Source organism: Chlorocebus sabaeus, chromosome 20, assembly GCF_047675955.1.
Source record: "Chlorocebus sabaeus isolate Y175 chromosome 20, mChlSab1.0.hap1, whole genome shotgun sequence".
In the NCBI taxonomy this organism is placed as follows: domain Eukaryota; kingdom Metazoa; phylum Chordata; class Mammalia; order Primates; family Cercopithecidae; genus Chlorocebus; species Chlorocebus sabaeus.
This window is the reverse complement of record NC_132923.1, coordinates 45014311-45040896: the sequence shown is the minus strand read 5'-3', so window position 1 is coordinate 45040896 and position 26586 is coordinate 45014311.

The following is a 26586-nucleotide window of genomic DNA, read 5'->3' as shown; positions in this document are numbered from 1 at the left end:
TAAATACTAAGTATTAACTTGGGAATTTGGGCAAATAGGCTTAGACCTTTTTTTAAAAAAACCTCTTCCAGCCCTTTATAGATTTTTAGTTTTAACTTTAGTTGACTTTTCCAAATACATTTGAAAACAAGATTAGCAAGCTAGTTTTGTCCTGATAGCGCTGTGCTCCCCTAAGCTTGAATCTTGTAAACATGGCTCAAGATGATAACACAATTCTCTTGAATCTTATCCCTTTTTAGGGAAGCTGCTCTCATTTTTCCCAGCTGGAAGATTTGTGGAAGACATTTGACTTTATGCTCTTGTTTCAGTTTCTTCAGTAACACAATTTCTCCAGTGGATTGTTTTTTTCTTGTGGCAAAAGGAAGAAATTCAGGCTCACAGTTAAATGCTAATTCTAGAAAGCAACCCTGAGGGACATTATTCTCAGCATTTCCTGAATTCCTTGGTATAATAATGGATGGTCATTGTGTTTTGGGGTCCCCATTTGGACTTGGGGGTAGAGGACAAAAATTAAATGAAGCTCAGAAATTATCCCTGAATGATAGAAACGCATCACACAGTGAAACAGAACACACAAGTGACTGGGAATACAAAGAAGGCCGGTGAGAGTTCCTTTTTTTTTTTTTTTTTTTGAGACAGAGTCTCACTCTGTTGCCAGGCCAGAGTGCAGTGACGCGATCTCGGCTCACTGCAGCCTCTGCCTCCCAGTTTCAAGGGATTCTCCTGCCCCAGCCTCCCGAGTAGCTAGGATTACAGGTATAGGCAACCACACCCAGTTAATTTTTGTATTTCTGGTGGAGATGGGGTTTCACCATGTTGGCCAGGCTGGTCTCCATCTCCTGATCTTGTGATCCACCCGCCTAGGCCTCCCAAAGTGCTGAGATTACAGGTGTGAACCACCGTACCCGTCCAAGATTTTTTAAAAATCAAGAAAAGTGGAGGAGAGGCTTGTAGCACAATATAGACTGGACACCTCAGACTTCTGAAAGGCACATGTGGAGGTCTTTCTCCCGTGTGGATTTTTGCCAGTCATGGTCACTATTTGCCATCCTTTTCCACGGAGGACTGAGCTGATTGCAAGTCCTGTTATAAGCACAGGCTTGTTCTGAGTTAGTGCTTCACTGAGAGAAAATGAGCATGTAAAGCTTCGAGAACAGGGACCAGGTGGTGTCACAGTGAAATACAGCTCAGGCTCCACTCAGGGCTTCGTTCAGAGCAAGGTGAATGTTGTATCCTGTTGGGACAACACTTTATTCTCTGAAGGACAATGAAATGACCACCCCCTGCTTTTACATGTGTGCTTATACCTGTTTGCAGAGACAGGTTTGTAAAGCATCCTTGCTAGAAAATGCACACTTTTACTCTCTGGCTGAAAATATCTTACGAGTAGATGCTCAAAAAGCACAAGATTTATATTTTCTATTTTATTTGTAAAAGTCCTAACTTGTCCGCGGGCTTGATTCCCTTAAAGCCTGCTGTACTTTTCTTCGGAAACCTACATTTGTGGACAAAGGCATCGTTCATTCCCCAGAGCCCAAAGTCCAATTTGAGTCCGACAATATGGAATTTTAAAAGCTCAAATTTTGTTTTCTTGAGTGATCTAGGATTTTTCACCTGCTGTTGGTTTTTCCTCAGAAGACTCAAGGGTAGGTGTGTGAGACATGGACCAGAATCAAAGTACTATGCAGTGTTTTAAAAAGAGCAAAACTATGTGGAAACATACTTGTTTGTCACAGTACCATTTGGAAGTCTTTTCTACAAAGGACAGCAATGCATTTATATTGCATTTGGGAATCGCATAGATAGAATTTGAAATAAATTACAGTGATATATAGTGCACCATTTTCTACTTCAAATTGCAGAAGAACTTACATGAAATTCATAGTGTACTATAAATGCAGCCTCATGAACATCCTTTCTGCACACAGTCCCTTCCTGCCAGGTGTGCTCTAGAGACATAGTACAGTGGGATGGACTGCGGAGCAGCTGCCACAACTCCAGCCGATTAGGAGAAACTGCTGACTCATGCAAAAGTCTGAGGAAAGTTTCTGCAGTAAATGAAGAGGCACATTGGAGATATTAGAAAGCAGGCAACATTGACTTCTCTATCCAGTGTTGACCCCCACTTCCCAAGGTGAGGTTCTTTTGGGCCTGGTAGCCTCTCCGGGCTAGAGGTCAACACTGACACTGTGTTTACACTTGGAATACAGCGAAGGGACTGGCAGGAAAACCACTGAGAAACATTAATGATGCAAGACTGGTATTGCAGAAGGAAACTAAGGCAGTGATCTGCAAAAATCTAACATGGAACTCCATCTCAGCCAGGTTTCGAAAACCTGGGTATTCTCTTTTTCAAAGTTGAAAGTCACTTTTTAGGAGGTAAGGGCAAACCTGGTTGTGTCGGTGGATTGCAGCAGGATCTAATTTGAGCACAGTTCTGAGAATCCAGACTCTGTGAAGTCCTTTCTGGCTGTGCTAAAAACCCACTGCAGGAGTTTGGGAGAGTTGCCTGATTTCTCTGTGCCCTACTTTACATGGTGGGGAAGGGACAAACTAGGGCATCATCAAAGGCTTAAGATAATAAAAATTTTCCTTGACCTTTAAAAGAGATTGCATCAATGAAAATACATAACTAGAGGAAAGTGATATCAGTGATGCAGGCTTCACTTGGAAAATATAGTACATTAAAAAAAATTAGACAGTGTTTCCTTTATCTTCTCAAGATGCTTATCTTCCACACAGCGGAGAACAAAGTTTCTAAAACACCCATCAAATCATTCTGCTTCCCTGATTAAAGTCCCTCACTGGCTGCCTGTTGCTTACACAATGCGGTTCAGATTCCTTGGCTCTGCAGCCAAGACCCTCTGTGATTTGGTGCTGCCCCCCTCTCTGGTGTCAACCCTCGCCCTCCTTCCATGCACCTCCTCCCCAGGAGCTCCCGAAGGCTGTGCTCGAAGGGATGGGAGGGGCCCCACTGCCATGGTCACAGTGAAGATGCATCAAAAGACAGAGGTGACAGTCTCCTGAGACCATCCACCCAAGGCCACCTTCGAAGAAACTCAGAAGACCGTGTCCTTGGCCACCCTGTACAAGAGTTCTACTAAGACTCAGGCTTTCTCCACTGATCTTCTGTGGATGTTTGCTCTTCATCTCTCCTCCCACTCCCTGTTCTTGACCCAAGGTTTGCTGGAAGTACTCTGATGTTGCACATTATCTGTCAGCAAGGTTTACTGAGAACTCCAGTCCCAGCAACCAGAAATGGCACAGACTTATCTCTCCAGAGCCTGAAATACCTAGAAACGGGTAATGAGCTATGAAATGAGACAGAGACCCAGGCTGCAGGCAGATTGCCGAGGGCAGTGATACACAGAGGTTCTAGGTAACCGTGGCTTGGAGGTGGCTCCCGTTCTGCATCCCTGTCCTCGGCCCCTGCAGCTGCCACATTTTCTAGTGTTTGCTTTCTGAACTAGGGGCCATTTTGCTCGTCTTACCTCAGGGCACCTATTGAATTCATCTTACTGGTTCTACCCTTTTAAGTGTTAGGTTCACCATGAACACAACTCAGCTGTCCTGTTGCCCTTGACCTCCAATTGCCCATGACTTCCACTTGCCCTAGATAGGGGTGAAGGCACCTTATCAGGTCAACCAAAGAGCAGCCATGTCTGCCTTCCCCTCAGATCAAGTAGACAAGTGAATCAATAAACCATATGATTACAGCAGTCTTTCTCTGAGCAGGCACCAGGCCAGCTTTTACTTTTGTTACTGCCCTTTTTTGGGGGGTGGAGTTGTGGGGTGGGATGGGGGATGGAGTCTTGCTCTGTTTCCCAGGCTGAAGTGCAGTGGCGGGATCTCAGCTCACTACAACCTCTGCCTCATGATTCAAGCAATTCTCCTGCCTCAGCCTCCTGAGTAGCTAGGACTACAGGCATCCACCACGACGCCTAGCTAATATTTTTTGTATTTTTAGTAGGGACGAGTTTCACCATGTTCGCCAGGCTGGTCTTGAACTCCTGGCTTCAAGTGACCTGCTTGCCTCGGCCTTCCAAAGTGCTGGGATTATAGGTGTGAGCCACTGCACCTGGCCTTGTTACTGCTTTTCCTGCTCTCCCTCATCCTCCAATGAAGGTGTTATCATCCCCATTTTTCAGATGTGGAAGCTGACACTTAGAGAGGTTCAGTGACTAGCCCAAAGTCACAGCTAGAAGGGGATGAGACTGGGATTCCAACCCAGTCCAATCCAGTTCTGATTCCAAAAACTGCTCTCTTCTATTATGCTAATCATTACATTGTGCTTAATATGGGTTAGATACTCTTCTAAGCACTTTACAGGCTGGGACCTACGATGGGGTGTTCCAATAAACCTGTAGTAAGTCAAAAAATGCAAGTACACCTAACCTACTGACATCACAGCTTAGCCTAGCCTATCGTAAACATGCTCAGAACACTTACATTAGCCTACAATTGGACACAATTATGGAACACAAAGCATCTTTTATAATCATTAAAATAAAAATTTTATAATCATTAAAAATCAAAAATTCAGGATTGAAAATTCAGTTTCTACTGAATGAGTGTCACTTTTGCACCATCACAGAGCCAAGAAATTTTAAGTCAGGGACCACCAGTATTTATAACTCACTTCAACCTCACAACATCTGTAGGAGACAGGAACAATTATCTCCATCTTCCAGAGGAAAATCTAAGGCCCAGAGAGTTTAAGCAACTTGCTTCATGTCGCACAGCTGGTAAGGGGCTGGGACAGGATCAGCCTGGCAGGCTAGATCCAGAGACTGTGCTCCTCACTGCTGTGAGGCACAGTCTCCCCATGCTTCAGCCTCCTGAGGTATCGGTACAACCACCACTTCTGGAGCGCCTCCCTTGGGTAGGCACAGCACGAAGGCACTGCAGGAAGAATGTAAAGTGCATACATATCCTTGAACTCAAGGAGCTTACAAAGTCCAACTGACGTGTCGGGAGCGGGGTGGCAGTTGTGGGGAGGGGCAAGAGGCCTTTACAAAGGCATGCTGAGGGGCATGTCTACCCTGTTTCTCCAGGTTTACTTCTAAAAACCATAACAGAGTTCCTTTTTGGAAATCTTTACAATGTACAGACCTCTATGCTGTCAGGGGCGGCTGAGAAATAGCAAAACCCTGTCTTTGGCTTTATCTCCTTAGATAGAGGAGAAATCCACAGTTATGTGAGATCGAAGGAGAGCCAAGCTTTGACACTGTCCAGCTCTGCCTGCAGAGAAAGGCAGCGGCCGGAGCAGAGGCTGACCATGGAAGCTTGACCAAAGGCTGCTCCGCAGCAAACAGGACAGCCAGGTGCCTCTGGCAATGCCTGACCTCCCCCAGGCAGCTTGAAGGCTTTGCCTAGGCATCTGTCAATCTCTTCAGTCACTCTGGGCGAAGGGGCAGAGGCAAGGTCTGGGGGCTCCTTGGGCTATGGACACCGGTTTCTGCATCTGTTCTCCCTGGGGTTCTCTCAGACACCCCCTGACTCACAGTGCAAGCTCAGTTAAGAAAGCAAACATTGGTGCCAGACAGACTGAGTGGGAATCTAGCTAAAAGGCCTGGGGCGTGCCCATGGTTACGTTGTCTATAAAATGGGGCTAACACCAGTTCCTATCTCAGAAGGCCATTGTGAGGAATAAACACAGTAATGTGTAATCTAAAATACGGGTCTGGCATATAGCTCCATGATGGTGCTCCATCAATGTTAGCTATTATTAAAATTCTAAAACCCAAGACAACTGTTAACTTTTTTCTGAATCCCTCTGTCCCTTCTCTAAGTTCTGGGCTTGTACTGTATTTTAGAGAAAGACAGAGAGAGAGATCTCTGCTATGACACTGATCCTACTGAATTGTAATACATCTCTCTGTCTCTTCCACTAGTTCATGACTTTCATCTGAGGGCTGGACCTTACTCATGTGTATCCAGCACGGTTACTGCCGTATCAGAGGCACTGCCAGTACTGGCTAAAGTAATTGATGAAATGGAATCCTATCCCTGTCCTGCCTTAGGGACCCAACAAGCCTCCCCACACTACCATCCCTCAGGTTGTAACTAGAGGCCTGGACAGATGTGTCTGCTGTTCTAGGTAATGGGATTTCCTGTGAAGACCCTCTTTGTTACCACATGGGCCTTTATCCAGCAGCGGGACACAAGTAAGGGAACAGATAGGGACTCAGACCCTGAGCCAAGTTTCCAGACTGGGCCAGTAGATGTGTGGATTCTTACTTCCTTTGCCTTCTGACTGTTCGGCCTTCCTAAGTTCTCTATATGGCAATAGCTTCCTAAATTAGTCCCTTACATTTTTCCCCTCTCTTCTAATTTATTCTGAACACCAATGCTTCTCAAAGTTTAACAGGCACACAAATCACCTGGGGATCTTGTTCAAATGCAGAGTCTGATTGGGCTGGACTGGGATGAGGCCAAAGTGCTGCATTTTTACCAAGCCCCTGGGAGATGCAGATGCTGTCAGTCCTCATTCGATAGCTTGAGTAGCAAGACAGGACACCACTGCCAGGATAATCTCCTAACACGGAACTGTGATCACAGCACTTTAGTGGATTTGAACAGACCCTTCACCAAAAGAGATATAAAGATGGCAAATAAACACATGAAAAGATACTCGACATCATTAAGGAAATGCAAGTTAAGGCCACAATGACATTCTACCACACACAGAATAGCTAAAATTAAAAATTACAATACAGGCACCTCAGAGATATGCAGGGTTCAGTTACCACCAGGACAAAGTGAATATCACACACACAAAAAAAAGTCACATGAATTTTTTTTGTTTCACAGAGCATATAAAAGTTATGTTTACTCTATACTGTAGTCTACTAAGTGTACGACAGCATTATGTCTTAAAAGTTTATGTATCTTAATTTTAAAATACTTTATTGCTGCAAAATGCTAACAATCACCCGAGCCTTCAGCAAGTTATCATCTTTTTTGCTGGTGGAGTGTCTTGCCTCAGTGTTGATGGCTGCTGACTCATCAGGGGAGTGGTTGCTGAAAGTTGGAGTGGCCGTGGCAATTTCTTAAAGATAACAACGAGGTTTCCCGCATCTATTGACTCTTCCTTTCATGAACATCTTCCCTGCAGCATTAGATGCTGTTTGATAGCATTTTACTCACAGTAGAACTTCTTTCAAAATTGGAGTCAATGGTCTCAAACCCTGCCACTGTTTTATCAACTAAGTTGATAGAATATTCTAAATTTTTTGTTGTCATTTTAACAATATTCATGGCATCTTCAACAGGAATAGGTTCTATCTCAAGAAACCACTTTTTTACTCATCCCTAAGAAGCAACTTCTCATCTGTTCAACTTTGATCATGAGATTGCAGGAATTCAGTCACACCTTCAGGCTCCACTTCTAACTCTAGTTCTTTTGCTATTTCTACCACATCTGCAGTGACTTCCTCCACTGACTTCTCGAACCCCTCAAAGTCATCCATCAGGGTTGGAATCAACTTCTTTCAGACTCATATTGATGCTAATATTTTGATCTTCTCTGATATATCACAAATGTTCTTAATGTCATCTAGAATGGTGAATCCTTTCCAGAAGATTTTCCATGTACTTCCAGATCCCTCAGAGGAGTCACTATGTGTGGCAGCTACAGCCTTATGAAATGTATTAAATAATAAGACTTAAATAATAAGACTTAAAAGTCCAAATTACTTCTGATTTATGGGCTGCAGAATGGATGTTGTGTTGGCAGGCATGAAAACAACATTAGCCTCCTTGTACATTTCCACTCAGAGCTCTTGGGTGACAGGTGCGTTGTCAAAGAGCAGTAATATTTTTAAAAGAATCTTCTTTTCTGAGCAATAGGTTTCAACAGTGGGCTTAGAATATTCAATAAACCATGCTGGAAACAGATGTGTTGTCATCCAGGCTTTTTTGTTCCACTTACAGAGCACACGTTAGCAAAAGTCTAAGGGCCCTAGGATTTCTGGAATGGTAAATGAGCATTGGCTTCACCTTAAAGTCATCAACTGCATTAAACCCTATCAAGAGAGTCAGCCTATCCTTTGAAGCTTTGAAGCCAGGCATTGACTTTGCCTCTCTAGCTATGAAAGCCGTAGATGGCATCTTCTTCCAAAGTAAGCCTGTTTCATCTCCATTAAAAATCTGTTGTGTAGTGCAGCCACCTTCATTTATGATCTTTGCTAGATCTTCTGGATAACTTGCTGCAGCTTCTACATCAACACTTGCTGCTTCACCTTGCACTTTTATGTGATGGAGATGGCTTCTTTCCTTAAACCTTGTGAACCTACCTCTACTAACCTCAAACTTTCCTTCTGTAGCTTCTTTCCTTCTCTCAGCCTTCACAGAATTGAAGAGAGTTAGGAGATTGTTTTGGATTAGGCTTTGGCCTGAGGGAATGTGGTGGCTGGTTTGATCTTTATCCAGACCACTCAAATTTCTCCATATCAGCAATAAGGCTGTTTTGCTTTCTTATCATTTGTGTGTTCACTGGAGTAGCACTTTTAATTTCCTTCAAAAACCTTTTCTTTGCAATCACAACTTGGTTAATTGGTTAATTAGTGCAAGAGGCCTAGCTTTCAGCCTAGTTCAGCTTTCAACATGTCTCATTCACTAAGCTTAACCAATTCTAGCTTTTAATTTAAAGTGAGAGATGTGCGACCCTTCCTTTCACTTGAACACTTAGGAGCCATTGTAGGGTTATTAATTGACCTAATATAAAAATTGTTGTGTCTCAAGGAATAGGGAGGCCCGAGGAGAGGGAGAGAGATAGAGGAACAGCAAGTCAATGGAGCAGTTAGACACACATGACATTTTTTGATTAAGTTCACCATCTTATAGGTGGGTGGTTTGTGGTGTATCAAAACAATTACGGTAGTAACATCAAAGATCACTGATCACAGATTAAGATAACATATATAATAATAATGAAAATGTTTGAAATATTGTGAGAATTACCAAACTGTGACACAGAGACCAGAAGTGAGCACTTGCTGTTGGAAAAATGGCACCAATAGACTTGCTCAATGCGGGGTTGCCGCAGACCTTCAACAAGTAAAAAGCACAGTATTTGTGAAGCACGATAAAGCAATGCTCAATAAAACCAGGTGTGCCTGTGCTAAGTGTTGGTGAGGATGTGTATAATTAGAACTTTCAAATACTACATCTACTTTGGAAAATTGGTGGGTTTCTTTTATTTATTTATTTTTTTAGACAGAATCCTGCTCTGATGACAGGGTGGAATGCAGTGGTGCTGCACCCTCCGCCTCCCGGGTTCAAGCAATTCCCCTCCTTCAGCCTCCCCAGTAGCTGGGACTACAACGCATGCCACCACATCTGGCTAATATTTTTTGTATTTTAGTTGAGACGGGGTTTCTCCATGTTGGCCAGGCTGGTCTCGAACGCCTGACCTCAGGTCATCTGCCCGCCTTGGCCTCCCAAAGTGCTGGGATTACAGGTGTGAGCCACTACATCTGTCTGGTAGGCTTCTTCTTAAAATAAAGTTGAACATACATTTATAAACACTTATTCAACCCAACAATCTTACTCTTGTTTATTTGGGAATTTACCCAAGTGAATTGAAAACTTATGATCACACAAAAACCTGTACATGAATGTTGATGGTAGATTTCTTTATAATCATCCCAATCTGGAGATAGCCCAAATGCCCTTCAACTGGTGAATGGATAAACGATGGGTATATACACACAATAGAATACTACTTAACAGGGAAAGTGGCAGACTCTTGACACACACAAAAACATAGATGAATCTCAAATGTGTTATTCTAAGTGAAAGAAACCATATTTAAAAAGCTGCTTCCTATGTGATTCTATGTATAGGACATTCTACAACAGGGAAGACTCTAGAGATGGACAACAGATTGGTGTGTTGTTGTTGTTGTTGTTGTTGTTGTTTTGAGATGGAGTTTCACTCTGTCGCCCAGGCTGGAATGCAATGGCACGATCTTGGCTCACTGCAACCTCTGCCTCCAGGGTTCAAGGATTCTTCTGCCTCAGCCTCCTGAGTAGCTGAGATTATAGGCGCCCACCACCACGCCCAGCTAGTTTTTTGTATTTTTAGTAGAGACAGGGTTTCACCATATTGGTCAGGCTGATCTTGAACTCCTGATCTCAGGTGATCCATCCACCTTGGCCTCCCAAAGTGCTGGGATTACAGGCATGAGTCACCGAGCTTGGCCACATCGGTGGTTTTGAGGGGTTAGTGTGGGGAGAAAGGTTGACTACAGAGGCATAAACAAATGTGACATGTTGGAAACATTCTACAGGTTGACTGTGGTGGTGTTTACATGAATACATACATTGGCCAAAGCTCATAGAATGCTAAAAAGGATGAATTTTACCGCATGTAAATTGTACTTCAAAAACAATAATGAGGGCTGTGCCCAGTGGCTCATGCCAAGCTAGGTCTATAAGGAATTGCACATGAGATGGCACACATATTTATGCTGCCTGAAGGTCACAATCCCGTTACCATATCAAGCTGGAAATGTCACCACTATCTGGAGAGTTCGACATGTTTTCCTCTCTGAATCTGTTATAAACACATTGATTGGCTGGGTTCAGTAATAAATATGTCAGGCCTTTCATTAAAAAAAAAAAGAAGTTTGATACCAGCCTGGCAACGTAGACTTTGTCTTTACAAAAAACATGCGTGCACATGCACGAGAGAGAGTGAGAGAGAGAGAGAGAGAGACCAATGACAACAAAACCACTAACAAAAAAACTTTAGTGGTTCCCATTTGCCAAAGGAATTAAAGTCCAAACTCTTCGGCAGACCTTCTTTCTAACCAATTCTGCTATTCATTTTCTCTACACACCAGCTAAACTTTGCTGTCACCCAAACATGCCCTGGGTTTTCTACTCAGCATGCACTATGTCATCTCCTGGAATACTCTCCTCTCTAGCTCTGCCAGTCAAAATAGTCCATCAGCAGAGGCCCAGAGAGACTGCCACCTCTTTCCTCACACCCTCCCTGGACCCCACAATCTAGAAGGGCTGATCACTCCAGAGCTTTCAGCTTCCTCGCCGTTCCCAAATCCCCTGCTATCTGCCCTTACTTGCTCATCTATACTTTCATACCTTTACATTCCCTTTTCCCCCTTCTAGGATAAACTAGGCTACACACCAACTTCTGCCTCTTTGCTTCCTGCTCACACACACTTTAACCTCCTGGAAAACTCCTACACATTCTTCAGGTCCAGCAGGTGCGTCACTTCACAGGACAACTTCCCTGAATCTGTTCAGAGTTAGGCACTTTCTCCTTTAGGTACCCTCAGCTCTTTGTCGATGGCGGGATTACAGCCCTGCCAGTGGTGCTGTATGTGTTTGATAATTCTGTTATTACTCTGCTGTCCTCCCTATTAAGGTGTCTGCTTTTAAGGACATTAAGTGCGTTGTATTCATCTTTGAATCCCAGGACTTCTTTTATAAAATAGGTAGATAATAAAAACACTGCATGAGTAGATGAATTTTCCCAGCAATATTCCTTGGCTCCCCCATTGACCAAAAATGGTACCATGAAAGACAAACCTGTAACCCTGTCCCTGTCTCAGTCATTTGTGTCATTGTAAGGGTTTTGTTTTGCTCTGGTTGGAACAATTCTTTGGACACAGACAATTCAACTCAAGCAAACTGTACTTAAGAGGCGGCAGTAAGCAGTCACTGCAGCCTTGGAAAGGCCCTGCCTGGCACACATCGAACTCACTCAGGATGCCTCCAGATCCCCAATCCCAGAAGAGGTGAGGAGAGAAGCCAGTTGCTGACAGGAAGAGCTGGGACGGTGTCACCGCTGGTGGTGATTGATGCCCCTGTCCTCACTCGCCCGTGCTCGTTATAGAAGAGTTCTTCACATCCCCGCTGTTGCTGCTTCCTCAGCAGGGGAGGTGCCCTCTCTGGCAGGTCCACCCTCCCAGCACGGCCTCTCCTAGGGCCTCTCACCAGTTCATCAGCCCTCACCACTCTCCCTCCGAACCCTGGAGTGCTGACAGGTGGCCAGGAGAGAAAGGCATGGGGACAGATTCTGGGAGCGGACTCTCATGACTGTTAACACTGAGATGAGAGTGTGGGGGTCCCAACCAAGCCGTGAACAAGCCCCTGCTATGAAGATAAGCCCAGAGGGAAATACATACACACACATACACATGCCTACAGGGAAAGTCTTCCTGGATGGGGCTTTGGCCACAAGCCCCCTGGTTGTCTCCTGGTGAGACAGAAGGAGCCAAGTTTTTTTACAGGCGATAGGCAGGCCTGGAGCCTCAGTGAAAATCTGGCTGAGGGTGGCCAGCACCTTCATCTGAGCACTCTAGGACTTTGCCATTCTCGAGAAAAAGAAAGATAAATCCAAGAAAAAAAGGAGGAGGCTGTTTGCCCAGTGAGACTCTCTCTGACAACACAGCCCTACTCAACTTAGTCCAGGTGGCCCAGGCGGCGGGGAAGCTCCCCTGGGGCCTAACGAGGGTGACATGGAAACATTTTAAAACTCTGCAACACATATATCAACTGGCTGCCAGGACTGGTTGCACAATTTGTTGGGCCCAGTGCAAAATGACAACATAGAGTTTCTTACTAAAAAAGCAGGAAAAAAGGCCTTTAAAAATATTAAAATACAAAACATTTTTCTTTCACATACTTTTTCATGGTCTATATTCACCATATGTTTTTTATTTGCTATTTAATGTTGTTCTAAATAAAGAAAAATTGATGTTTTAAATTGTTAGCATGGATTTTACCATTCAGCTCCATATTACACAAAACCTGTTTTAAATGCAAATACAAGGGCATGTAATTTCTTTGTAGAATCACTGAAATTATATAGTTTTCATTTCATGGTGCGCATATGCCTATGTATTTTTTTTCCCCCAAAACAGAGTCTTGCTCTGTCGCCTAGGCTGGAATGCAGTGGTGCAATCTCAGCTCACTGCAACCCCCACCTCCCAGGTTCAAGCAATTCTCCTGCCTCAGCCTCCTGAGTAGCTGGGATTACAGGCTCATGTCACCATGCCTGGCTAATTTTTGTATTTTTAGTAGAGACGGAGTTTCAGTATGTCAGCCAGGCTGGTCTTGAACTCCTGACCTCATGATCTGCCCACCTCGGCCTCCCAAAGTGCCAGGATTAAAGGCATGAGCCACCGTGCCAGGCCATGCCTATGCATTTCATGCTTTCTGGAACAGTGGAGACACTACACAAAATTAATGGAATTGTTTTCATTGCACAACTTGCTGCGCGCATGTTCTACCAACACTCTCTACCTTCAGTTTACTATTGAATAAGGAAGGACTGAAAGGATAAAGAGCAATGGTTTGACCTATCTTGTCTTTCCTTCTACATCATTATTTTTCCCTGAAAGTGGCTGGCAAATGCAAGGGAGTAAGAAAGGGTGTGATAGGTTTCCTTGGTCGTTTTTGCTTCTTAGAATGCCATTGCCTTCTTTCTGCATTCATAACAAGTTCTGATTTGAATGGACAGCATGGCCTTTTGGTGTTGGCAGGGACCCAGCTTGCTCAGTGGTGGAAACACCTTCATCTTGTACTCACTTTGCCCGAACTCCCACGCATTGTGGGTACACCCACATTATGTGCTCAATGAGGCATCACGAACGCTACATGCAAATGGAGCAGCAAGGAATGGCAGACACATGTATTGCACGCATCTCCTCAACATGCATGCTCCATCGTCCATCAAGACTTCACTTACAAGACACAAGTTCAAAGAGAAAATTATTAAGAATTTCAAGATGGTGACAGCACAACATTAAACCAAGCACAGGGCCCTTTTGCAGACAGGGCCTGGTGAGACTGCACAGGTTGCATACCTTTGAAGCTGGCCCTGTTTCCTGCCTCTCCCTATCTGTCAAGCCTACATCCCCATGGAGAATATTTCACCTCTGTGACCTGCAAAGCATGAGGACCCAACAGTCCCCTCTAATGGATCATTACCTGAGAAAGCTGAATAACATATTAAGTCCACACCCACGTTTCCCCAGACCAGTTCAGACTGGGAGTAGGAATGGGCTGCCATGCTGGAGCCTCTGCCTAGTTATTGAGCACTTACAGCATGCCAGACTCTGGGCTAATAATGTGTCTTATGCACATTATTATCTCATTTAATCATTTCAATAACCACATGGGTAGTATTATTACATCCACTTTACAGATGAGAAAAGAATGGAGCAGAGAGGTCAAGTGACTTAATGCCATACATATTGTTAGTGCCAGAGCATTTCTTGAACCTAGATCTGTAGGAAAGCAATGTCTTTAAAAGTTTTAAAATATAAAGCTTTTTTATTTCATACAATTTTCATGGTCCATCTCCTCTATTTGCCATGTGGGGTTTTTTTTGTTGTTATTTAAGAAAATTTAACATTTTACATTATTAGCATTCCCAAACCCATATCTTGGGCCCACTTCTAAGTCTGAGAGTCCCAGGAATATCTCAAGGAGCTTGTGAAGAGTCCTCTGCACTCCTCTGTGGCACCTGCATCTTCCCCTCTGGCACTTCCCACCTTCTGACAAGGCCACTGTCCCAATCCTGGCTGCCCTCCTGGCTTCCTAGAGGGAGCAGGCCCCCTGTTTTTCAGATGCCGAAATTAGGCTGAGTGCCCAGGAATCTCAGCACTGAAGCTATGTTTGTATGGACTGGCCCCTTCCTGTTTCTGTCTCGTATTTCATTACTAAAATCGTGGCAATATTAGGATGACTGAGCATTTCTGATCCTGGGAACATAGCCACGTAACCATGCACAGCCAGACTGCTTTCAGTTCTGTGTCTCTCAGCGTCCTCAGTGATCCTCAGTGGCAGGCGTTTCTCCTGCTTTGTCTGCAGCTGCCTCTCCAGAAAGCTCCAACATGAGCTCATCAAGCTGGGCTCTGAGGCAGAGGGAAGGGGAATAGGTGCAATCAAGCCAGATCCCTATTGTCTTCTCCATCTATGTGGGATCCCAGTACTCCTTTGAACTCCTTCCATCATCTGAAAGGCCCACATATAAATCAACCCCCTGGGTTCTCTTTACTGTTCAGTGAGACAAGTCCAAACATGTTGCTATGGTCTGAATATTGGTGTCCCCCCAAAATTCACATGTTGGCACCTAACATCCAATGTGACAGTATTAAGAGGTGGGGCTTTGGGGAAGTGATTAAGTCATGAGGGTTCCACCTTCATGGATGGGATTAGTACCCTTACTGGGGGAAGAAAAAAAAAAGGCTCTACTCCGGAGGCTGAGGCATGAGAATCACTTGAACCTGGGAGGTGGAGGTTGCAGTGAGCTGAGATTGAGCCACCACACTCCAGCCTGGGCAACAGAGCGAGAGTTCATCTCAAAAAGGAAAAAAAAAAAAAAGGCTGGAGGGAGCTCTCTTGCCCCTTTCCACCATGTGAGGAAACACAGAAGGCACCAAACATAGACTAGAATGGGCCCTCACTCAACACTGACTCTGCCGGCACAGTGTTCTTGGACTTCTCAGCCTCCAGAACTGTGAGAAATAGATTTCTTTTGTTTTATAAACAGCAGAATAATTACCTAGTCTAAGATGTTTGTTATGGCAGCATGAACAGACTAAGACACACACCTTAAATTTCAGGAGAGAAACAACATAGGCTGACAGGGAGCACCCCAGTACACACACACACACACACAGAGAGAGAGAGAGAGAGAGAAACAGAGTAGCCTCATTTGAATTGTGATGCCTTTGGCAGGGGAGCCCCTCCTACTTTACTGAGAACCATTTCCTATGCTCCCTGCAGGGGCCCCAGTGGACATTATGGACGTTATGCAGGAGCCAAGTACCATTACCCTCAGGTTCGCTCTACCACATCATGCTATTATAGTTTCCTTAGAATGCTTATCACTATAATTATATCGTACTCACTACTTCTCATCTCCCTCCCGTCACCCTGGAATATGAGTTCCATGAGACCACGGTCCTGATCTGGAGTGTTCCCTGCTATAACCCCAGTGCACATGGTAAGCACTCAATAAGCATTAGGTGGACAAATGAATGACTGAACGAGTGCCAAGTCTCTTTTGTTACTTTGCCAGCCTTACTTAATACCTGCACTGCCCATGTGCCCCTCTAGACCCTCAAAAGCCAAACCCCATACATCACCCTAAGGGTCAAACCTCTCAGAGACCAAGGCCAACAAAAGGGATTGGGTCTCACGTTTTGCCTCTTTGGAAGGGCAAAGGAGCAGGGTTTTTTGTTTGTTTCGTTTTTTACAGTGGTCAGCATCTCGGCAATGGATCAGAGGGGCTTTCAGCTGATGTGAGATGCCTGAAGCCTGTGAACACAACCAGCAGGAAGCCTACATGCCCTGCCCTTGCCCCTCTCCTCCCCACCACCAAGGCAAAGCAAGCAACTTGCCCTCCAACCCTTCCCACATCTTTCAGGCCATGTGCCATCATCTACGACTCCTCATCCAGCCTGCTTTTAGGGTACGTTTGGTTAGTGTTAGGGTGAAGGTAGCCAGGGCCCTCTACCCCTAAGGGTATTAATGTGGGCCACCAGCAGGTGATGGAGCTCAATGATAGGTGCTAGCAGGTGTCAAGCTGGTGGCGCCTGCTTGTCCCTGAATGTGGACCGGCTACAGCAAGCTGAACAGCCAAGCAGAGGGAGGGGACCCTCACAGGCCAGACGCCCCACCGTGTGGGTGAAGAATGTGAGCTATGCTGCCCTTGTGAACATGTGTTATTTTACTTTATCAGTTGATTAGGGGACTAATCAGCTCAGGGATATGAAGCGGAAGGTTATAGCCATGTCCCTGGTAATCCTTGGACTGCAATCCCTGGGCCCAGCTCACGTCAGCAGCACTTGATTTCCACGCAGTTTGCGTATGTTGGTGGAAGGTTCAAGGTCTTACCCTATGAGTTTTCAAAACATGCCATTCATAAGTGTCCTTTAAAAAAAAACACAATAGCATTTCAAAAATTAATACACAACCACTGCAAGAAAACACAGAAAAGCATAAAGAGACAAATGAATATTCGTATTTATAGGTTTGGTATTTTTCAGTGTTTATATACACATATATACACAGTATATACAACATTGGTTTTTGTCGTTTTTGTTGGGGGATGAGTTCAAAATTGGGTTCACATTTTGCATAAAAAATTTTACAGCTTGCTTATTTTGCTTAGCAAAATATCATAAGAACTTCTCTATAACATCAGCCTGATTTAAAAAAAAAATTGTAAAGAGGGGGTTTTGCCATGTTGACCAGACTGATCTTGAACTCCTGGGTTCAAGTGATCCTACCACCTCAGCCTCCCAAAGTGCTGGGATTACAGGCGTGAGCCACCACTCCAGGCCAAGCCTGATACATATATGTATCTTTTAATTTCCATAGGTTTTTAGGGAACAGGTAGTATTTGGTTACATGAGTAAGCTGTTTAGTGGTGATTTGTGAGATTTTGGTGCACCCATCTCCTGAGCAGTATACAGTGAACCCAATTTGTAGTCTTTTGTCCCTCATCCCCTTCCCACCCTCTCCCCTGAGTCCCCAAAGTCCATTGTGTCATTCTTATGCCTTTGCATTCTCATGGCTCAACCCCCACTTATGAATGAAAACATACAATGTTTAGTTTTCCCTTCCCGAGTTACTTCACGTAGAATAATAGTCTCCAATCCCATTCAGGTTGGTGTAAATGCCATTAATTCATTGCTTTTCATGACTGAGTAGTATTCCATCATATACATATATACCACAGTTTCTTTATTCACTTGTTGATTGATGAGCATTTGAATTGGTTCCATGATTTTGCAACTGTAAATTGTGCTGCTGTGGACATGCATGTGCAAGTATCTTTTTCGTATAATGACTTTTTTTCCTCTGGGTAAATACCCAGTAGTGGGATTGTGGATCAGATGGCAGTTCTACTTTTAGTTATTTAAGGAATCACTACACTGTTTTCCAGAGTGGTTGTACTAGTTTACATTCCCATCAGCAGTGTAGAAATGTTCCCTTTTTACCGCATCCACAGCAACATCTATTATTTTTTGATTTATTGACTATGGCCATTCTTGCAAGAGTAAAGTGATACCATATTGTGGTTTTGATTTGCATTTCCCTGATCATTAATTATGTTGAGCATTTTTTCATATGTTTGTTGGCCATTTGTATATCTTCTTTTCAGAATTGTCTATTCATGTCCTTAGCCCACTGTTGATAGGATTGTTTTTTTCTTGCTGATTTGTTTGAGCTTGTTGTAGATTCTGGATATTAGTCCTTTTTCAGACGTAGAGATTGTGAAGATTTTCTCCCACTCTATGGGTTGTCTGTTTACTCTGATGACTGTTCCTTTTGCTGTGCAAAAGTTCTTCGGTTTAATTAAGACCCAGCTATTTATCTTTGTTTTTTGTTGCTTTTGCTTTTGGGTTCTTGGTCACGAAATCTTTGCCTAAGCCAATGTCTAGAAGGGTTTGTCCAATGTTCTCTTATAGAATTTTTATAGTTTCAGGCTTTAGACTTAAGTCCTTGATTCATCTTAAGTTGATTTTTGTACAAGGTGAGAGATGAGGATCCAGTTTCATTCTCTTATATGTGGCTAGCCAATTAACCCAGCACCATTTGTTGAATAGGCAATCTTTCCCCACTTTGTTTTTGCTTGCCAAGCCTGATTTTTAATGACTATGGATTATTCCATTTATGGGTATGCCACAATTTACCTAATCATTCTCTTGTGGGTAGACATTTAGGTTACTTATGATTGATTAATATAATAAAAATATACATGTATTGTGTATCAACGTTAGACACATATATATGAAAGATGAGTAGCTTCTCAAAACTTGTGTGTTTGTTTCCAAAGGCTGGTGCCCTACAGTGGCCACACGAGGACCTGCAGAATGTACACATAGTGACTAATGGTAACACTGGAAATCATCAAACTGCCAGGGTCCTGCTGGCACTCAGCATTTGCTCTTCCACATGAGAAAGTCCCTACAGGGAATGGGAGTTAATGTCAGCATGTCAATACATACAGTCTGTTCTCAGTGAATCTGGAAGCTTGTCTTCCTAGATGCCTATGGCTGAGTCACTGAAAAGATTTTTGACTCAGGGCTTCAGAAGATACCTCAGTGCTAAATCACCAGAGCAGTGTTTCAGATTCAGAGGCTGCATCACCTATGGGCAGAACAGAACTCAGCTACTGGCTTGAAGTTCCAGAGCTCAGTAGTATCAAAGCACAAGGGACTGAGACCCGAAGGATCCATGAATGAGGGCTGAGCCGTGTATACACACTCACAACATGTGACTGAGAGCTGACCCACAGTCTCCTGTAGGTCAGCCTCAAGGCCGTGCAGACAGACCCGTACCCTAAATCCTATGCACGCCATCTACCCTTCTTCTCTCTACTTTGTTTAATAAATCAAAAATTGGCTAAAGGACCCACTAAACAGTCTTCACAGAACACGGCAATGTCAATACACTTGGGCTGGAAACGGGGTAGCAGAATGCCAGCTCCCATAGCAAACCCCAGGATGAAAGTAAAAGCTGGGGTGAAAAGGCCTAGAACTTGCTTCCAGAGCACAGGTGACAGAATCTCTGAACGTGAAACATTCTTCCCTTGGGGATGATGACTGAGCACTGAGGTATCTTCTGGAGCCCTGAGTCACTCAGCTCCGGGAATGATGGGTGTGGACCAGACTGGAAATTCACTGGATCCTTTTCAGTGTAACTTGGACCCAACCTAAGCATCTGGGGGACCTGGAAGAGACTCACGTCGTCTGGTCTGGGCCCCAGTTCCAGGCAAATGGCAGAAAAGCTTTTTGTTATGGGATGACTCTGATCTTGAGCTGACAGGAGAATCCCATAGACTTGAGACACTCCAACACCACCTTGGATTTTGCCCCACTGTCTGGTTCTGTGAAAGAGCAAAAAAAATCAGGATGAATGAACCAGGGCATGAACAAATACATCATAGTTTCCTTCCTCCGCAAAAGTAGAATCTTGGCAGTAGCCATCTGCCAGGGCAAGGACTGGCCTGAGAGGGTTAGGGGAGAGGTAGAGATGTCCAGGAAGTCATGAGACTGCCACACGGTAGGAAGAGGAAGGCCTTCCATCTGCGGCTCCAACCACGATTCAGGAGATCCCTGAGCTCCACCCACGGGAGCTTGGACAAGCCACGCCTCTGTTCCTCACTTTCTGCTTCTCTAATATGGGAAGAATAGTCACAGCCTCCCTGCTTCATCTGTGAGATAACACAGTCTTAACTGTTTTCACTGAAAAGATGTCAGTGCATCCACAACTCCGCCCTCCCTGCTGACTCTGGGGCTGGAGAGCAGCCTTTCCCAATGTAATTATGGTTTCGGAACTTGATTTGATCCGTGTAATAAGCAAAACCATGTAATGAAAAGCCATGTTAAATGGAAATCCCATCCGAGTATTTTTGTGCTGGATCTCAGGAAGAATTCAAGGTGGGACACGTGAGGAGAGGAGTGTGCTAATAAGAGCAAAGGAGAGAGCTGGAGTCTTGGAACAGGAAAAGGCCCATCGGTACTAGGAAGCTAATGAGTAACTAGCCATGGGCTACTGTGGTAAGAAGGGCAAGTATTTTGGATAAAACATGGAAGGGCTTCTTAACAGAAAAGGTTTGCTGCTTACCAGCTGACCATACTGTAAATCTTGCATTAATGCATTCACTTACTCATAAGTATTTAATATGCCCACCCCACTACTCTTGCTCAGGGGCTGGGAGAGGGGAAGTACAAAACGGTACTTTGAAAGTACCCTAGAGCCAGGCGCGGTGGCTCATGCCTGTAATCCCAGCACTTTGGGAGGCCGAGACAGGCGGATCACGAGGTCAGGAGATGGAGACCATCCTGGCTAACACAGTGAAACCCTGTCTCTACCAAAAATACAAAAAATTAGCCGGGCGAAGTGGCGGGCGCCTGTAGTCCCAGCTACTTGGGAGGCTGAGGCAGGAGAATGGCGTGAACCCGGGAGGCGGAGCTTGCAGGGAGCCGAGACTGCACCCCTGAACTCCAGCCTGGGCAACAGAGCAAGACTCCGTCTCAAAAAAAAAAAGAAAAAGAAAGTACCCTAGAAAGAGAGTTTGAAGGACTTGGCCGTGGTCTTACAGGCCTTACACTGGAGAGAGAATGCAGCCTGCTAGGTGAGGCAGCACACACAGCCAGGGTGCCTGGGCCCAGATCTGCCGTTTATGTGCTCTGCAGTCTTGGGCAAGTTGCTTAATCAAGCTGGGCTTCAGTTTCCTCGCTTAGAAAGTAGAGATAACAAGAGTCATTTTTTCCTTAGGCTGTTGTGGGGAATAAACGATTTAATACATGAAAAGTATTTATAGAACACAGCCTGCCACATCGTACATGCCCAATAATGTTAGCAATTATTGTTCCCTAGAAAGGGAGTTTTCAAGGAGGTGGCATCATCCAACATTAGCAGATTATTCCATGCATCGCAAGGTCAAATTTAACATTTTGCTTTTTTCTAATATATATAATAAACTTATTTGCTCACTTCTAACATTTGTCATTTGCAGCCTCCATTTTACCAGCACAGACTCCAGTTCTGGCATTTGGGCCTTAAGATCTTCACAAACAAACAAATCTTTCTGAAATAGAAAAAAAAAAAAAAAAAAAAAACAAGACCCAAAAATCTGACACTATAGTGACCTCCTACTAGGCTTTAAGTTTAAACGGATTAAGGCAGGAAGTTTTACATTCCTGTCGTATTTGCTGAAGGTGTATGGCAGGGTGCGGCGCCTGTTGCAGGATTCCAGCAGGGCCTGCCCTGGCTCCCCAGGGCTTTGCAAGGAAGCTGGAGAGGTCCCCCACCTCGCTGTCACTGCACATCACAAGATCCCAAGATCCCCATCCCCACCCCCACACTCAGGGCACCCACAGTCTTTCCAAGGACTGCAGTTTTGTCGCCAGATTGTGGGAACATCTGTCTTGAATCTAAAGAGACAAAACAGATGGGCTTGGTTTCAGAGTTCCGCCCACTCCCCAGTGTGCTGTTGTTAGTGACCACAGGAGTGGGGGCAGTCCGGAGAGGTTCAGCCCAGGAACTCATTAAACTAAGCTCCTCCAAAAGTCGCCTTCCAGTGTGGATGGGGGCAAGGAGGGAGGAGGGCAACTGGGGCCAAACAGAACTCCTTCCTCCCAGAGCCCTTACAAAGGCAAAGGAGGTCGGTCTGGGCCAAGCTCCCTGCCTGCCCTTCCAACTTTGTATCCCCTTCTCAGCTGGACCCACTGCCCTCTCACAATGCAGAAATGAAGATGGAAGGAAACAGGGAACATGGAACCACCAGACGCCCTCTGGAGCCCAAGTAACTGTTCCACAGTGTGCATAAAGGGGCCAAGCTGGTGCTCCTCTGGCTTGATGGAGTTGGTCAGTAGAAACTAAGATGTCCCAACCTTGTGATCCGTGGTCCATGTAGCACATTATAGAGACGTCAGTTGACTTTTCTATGAGTTAAACCCTGTTTGGGGATGGCATCCCAGACCCAGTCTGGAATGAAGGACATGACTGAGTAATAAGGGGGCTGTGGGCTTAACAGAAGACATGATTGAGTAGTAAGGGGACTGTGTGCTTAACAGAAGCCCTGTGTTGCCAAATCAGGCTCACACTGGAGCCATGCAGCACCTCACAAGGTGAGCTGAACTCCGACATGCACCACCGTCCCGGAGTGCAGCTGTGTTGGAACAGCCTGGCCTAAAGCAAAGTCACCAGGATCATCAAGTAAAGCTTCCCTTATTTGAAAAACTCACATATAAATATTATGACCTAGTCTGCTCACCCTCATATTTCAGAGTAATATTAGAATAACAATAATAGCAACCACTTGGGGGCTTACTATGTGTCAGATAATATACCAGCCATTTTTCCAATATTATCTCATTTAGTACTCCTGAAAATTCTAGCGTTTTTAAAATCTCATTGTTCAGATGGCAAAATTGAGAATTGAAGAAACTAAGTAATTTCCCCAAGATGACATATCTGGTAAACGGCAGACATAGGATTTTAAACCAGATCTGTTTGTTGTCAGAACTCACATTTTCTCCCCCCAAAACCCTCCATGTGCTGCTCAGTGGCACAGTTCAGACAAGGACTGAATTCTATGAAAATAGTGAAAATACCTGGATTTCTAAACTGTTCGCTAAATAAAAGGTTTGTCTCTAGTTCCCTTGTGAAAAGTTGAGGCCAGGAGCAATGGCTCACACCTGTAATCCCAGCACTTTGGGAAGAGGAGGCAGGCGATGGCTTGAGCCCAGGAGTTTAAGACCAGCCTGAGCAACATAGTGAGACCCCGCCTCTGAGAAAAATAAAGAATTGGCAGGGCCTGGTGGCACACACTGGTAGTCCTAGCTACTCAGAAGGCTGAGGTGGGAGGATCACTTGAGCATGGAAGATCAAGTTTGCAGTGAGCCATGATGTTGCCACTGCACTCCAGCCTGGGCAACAGAGCAAGATCTATCCAAAAAAAAGAAAAAGAAAAAGAAAAAGAAAACAAAAAAGAGGCCAGGCGCGGTGGCTCACACCTGTAATCCCAGCACTTTGGGAGGTCAAGGTAGGAGTATCACTTGAGGTCAGGAGTTTGAGACCAGCCTGGCCAATGTGGTGAAACCCCGTCTCTACTAAAAACACAAAAAATTAGCCCAGTATGGTGGCATGCACCTATAGTCCCAGCTGCTCGGGAGACTGAGGCAGGCGAATCACCTGAACCCGGGAGGCAGAGGTTGCAGTGAGCTGAGATCATGCCATTGCACTCCAGCCTGGCGACAAGAGTGAAACTCCATCTCAAAAGAAAAAAAAAAATAAAAGAGTTGAAGGAAGGAGGCCCAAAACCTTAGTCTCAAATCTGTCCTTCTAAGTACTAGGAGTCTTCCGAGTGATGCGGATGAAATCACAGGCTCAGATACAGACAGAATTCCAACTCTTCAGTGCCTCATACCAGCTTGGAGCCACATGCTGCTGTGTCACTCCCATCCCCCAGGGACCAGCCTTCCCAAGGGGTGTGGCCATTGTTTAGAATGTGCCACTCCTCTGGGTGTAGCTTTTCCCCTCAAATCACTGCAAATACTGCTGAAAGAAAATGTGGCCATTACCTCCCATCAGTGAGGTGATTTAAACTCTCACTCTCAGACCTTAGCTTCCTCTGCTTTGGAGGATTTGACCAAGTTGAGTGAAAAGAATAGCAAGTATTTTTACAGTACTTTACATGGCTTTGCATGCAAATTGCTGGGTTGTTGTTGTTGTTGTTTTTTTAATAGATCAAAAGCAGTCAAACATCAGCAACTTCACATGATTCTTTACCTTATGTGAAGATTGTTGACTGACTCAATCAATTACCAATTAATCCAGCCAGCCAGCTAACTGGGGAAACAAAACTATTATAACTCATGAAACAATTATAGGACTAAATGATGTGGTGATGGCATTTTACAAAGCAGTATTTCCAAGTGTTATCTTAATCTTCATGTCTGCCCCACTGAGGGGCTTTGTGTCATCTCCACATTACTGAGGTCACTGAGCTTCTATGTGGCAGAACCAGGTGAGTGGCAATGTCCTTCAAAACACTTCAAATTCTCCAAGGCAGCCCAGGCTGCCCCTTACCAGTTCCCATGGGGCTTAGATGGGCAGAGAGAAAGGGAGCAGCATAAGCACAGGGTCAGATGACACTCAGCCTCATTGAGAATGCAGAGAGAAAATAACTCAATGGAGAGAGGCAAGCATTACGGGGGTTAAATGACCAGGTTGGTGGGGGGGATTAAATTATAGAGGGACTTAAAAAATAGGCAGGGGAGGTTTTTCTGTTGTTGTTGTTGTTGTTGTTGTTGTTTTTTAAAGACAGGATCTCACTCTGTTACCCAGGCTGGAGTGTAGCGGCACCAACATAGCTCACTGTAACTTCAAACTCCTGGGCTCAAGCAATCCTACCACTTCAGCTTCCTGAGAAGCTGGGACTACAGGCTCATGCCACCACGTCTGACTAATTTTTTTTTTTAAATTTTTTGTGGAGATGACATCTCAAACTCCTGTCCTCAAGCGATCCTCCCACCTCAGAGTTTGCATTGTAAAGTCATCATCCTTAGAACTGGACGGAACCAAAAGAGATGTCCTGTTCTAGCCCAGAGATTTCACACAGGAAAGATGCTACCTTCTTCATTTTACAAAATAAACAACTGAGGCTCACAGATTTGGTTCGATGTAGAGGGTAGGCTAGAATGATGATTCCTCACTCCCTTGTCTGTTACTGTTTTGTTTTGTTTTGGGTTTTTTTTGAGACTGAGTCTTGCTCTATCGCCAGGCTGGAGTGCAGTGGCTCAATCTTGGCTCACTGCAACCTCCAACTCCCTGGTTCAAGTGATTCTCCTGCCTCAGTCTCCCGAGTAACTGGGATTACAGGCACGCGCCACCACACCTAGCTAATTTTTGTATTTTTAGTAGAGGCGGGGTTTCACCACGTTGGCCAAAATGGTCTCAATCTCCTGATCTCGTGACCTGCCCACCTCAGCTTCCCAAAGTGGTAGGATTACAGGCGTGAGCCACCCTACCCGGCCTGTCTGTTGCTTATTACAGCTCATCATACTGACCTAGACTTACTTTTAAGATTAAAAAAATTACTGTTTTACCTAACAAGCTGTCTTATGTATAGGCTGTTACTATTTAAAACTATTTCACATTTCCAAAGTGGCAACAAAGATTCTAGGTTCTTAAGGAGAATTTCTTGGCAGTGACATAATACAAGTGTTCTAGGAAAATTAATCTGTCAAAAGCATTCTATATAGATCAGAGAAGAGGGAGAGTGGAGTCAGGAAAATAAATAAATTAGTGAGGCTTCAGAAATGCACTGGATATGTGGCCCAGAAGCCATTTCTTCTTCTTCTTCTTCTTTTTTTTTTTTTTTTTTTTTTTTTTGAGACAGGGCCTTGCTCTGTCACCCAGGCTAGAGTGCAGTGGTGTGATAATAGCTTACTGCAGCCTCAACCTTCTGGGCTCAGGTGATCCTCCCACCTCAGCTACCCGAGTAGCTGAGACCACAGGCACGCCCCACACAGCTGGCTAATTTCTAAATTATTTGTAGGAATGAGATCTCGCTGTTGCCCGGGGCTGCTCTCTGATTCCTGGGCTCAAGCAATTCTCCCACCTCAGCCTCCCAAAGTGCTGGGATTATAGGCGTGAGCCAACACATCTGGCCAAGTTTTTTAAATTTTTATTTTATTTATTTATTTATTTATTTAGAGACAGGGTCTCCCTCTGTCGCCCAGGCTGGAGTGCAGTGGTGTGATCACTGCTCACTGCAACCTCTGCCTCCTGGGCTCAGGTGATCCTCCCACCTCAGCCTCCTGAGTAGCTGGGACCATAAGTGTACACCACCACACCCAGTTAATTTTTAAATTATTTGTAGAGACCAGATCTCACTCTGTTGCCCAGGCTGATCTCAAATCCCTGGGCTCAAGTGATCCTCTGGCCTCAGCCTCCGAAAGTACTAGGATTACAGGCATCAGCCACCACAGCTAGCCTGGGGAGAATTCTATATGATGTCAGATGAATAGTGATTCACTGCCAGAAATGGCGAAGAGAGGTATAACAGCCTGTTCTGGAT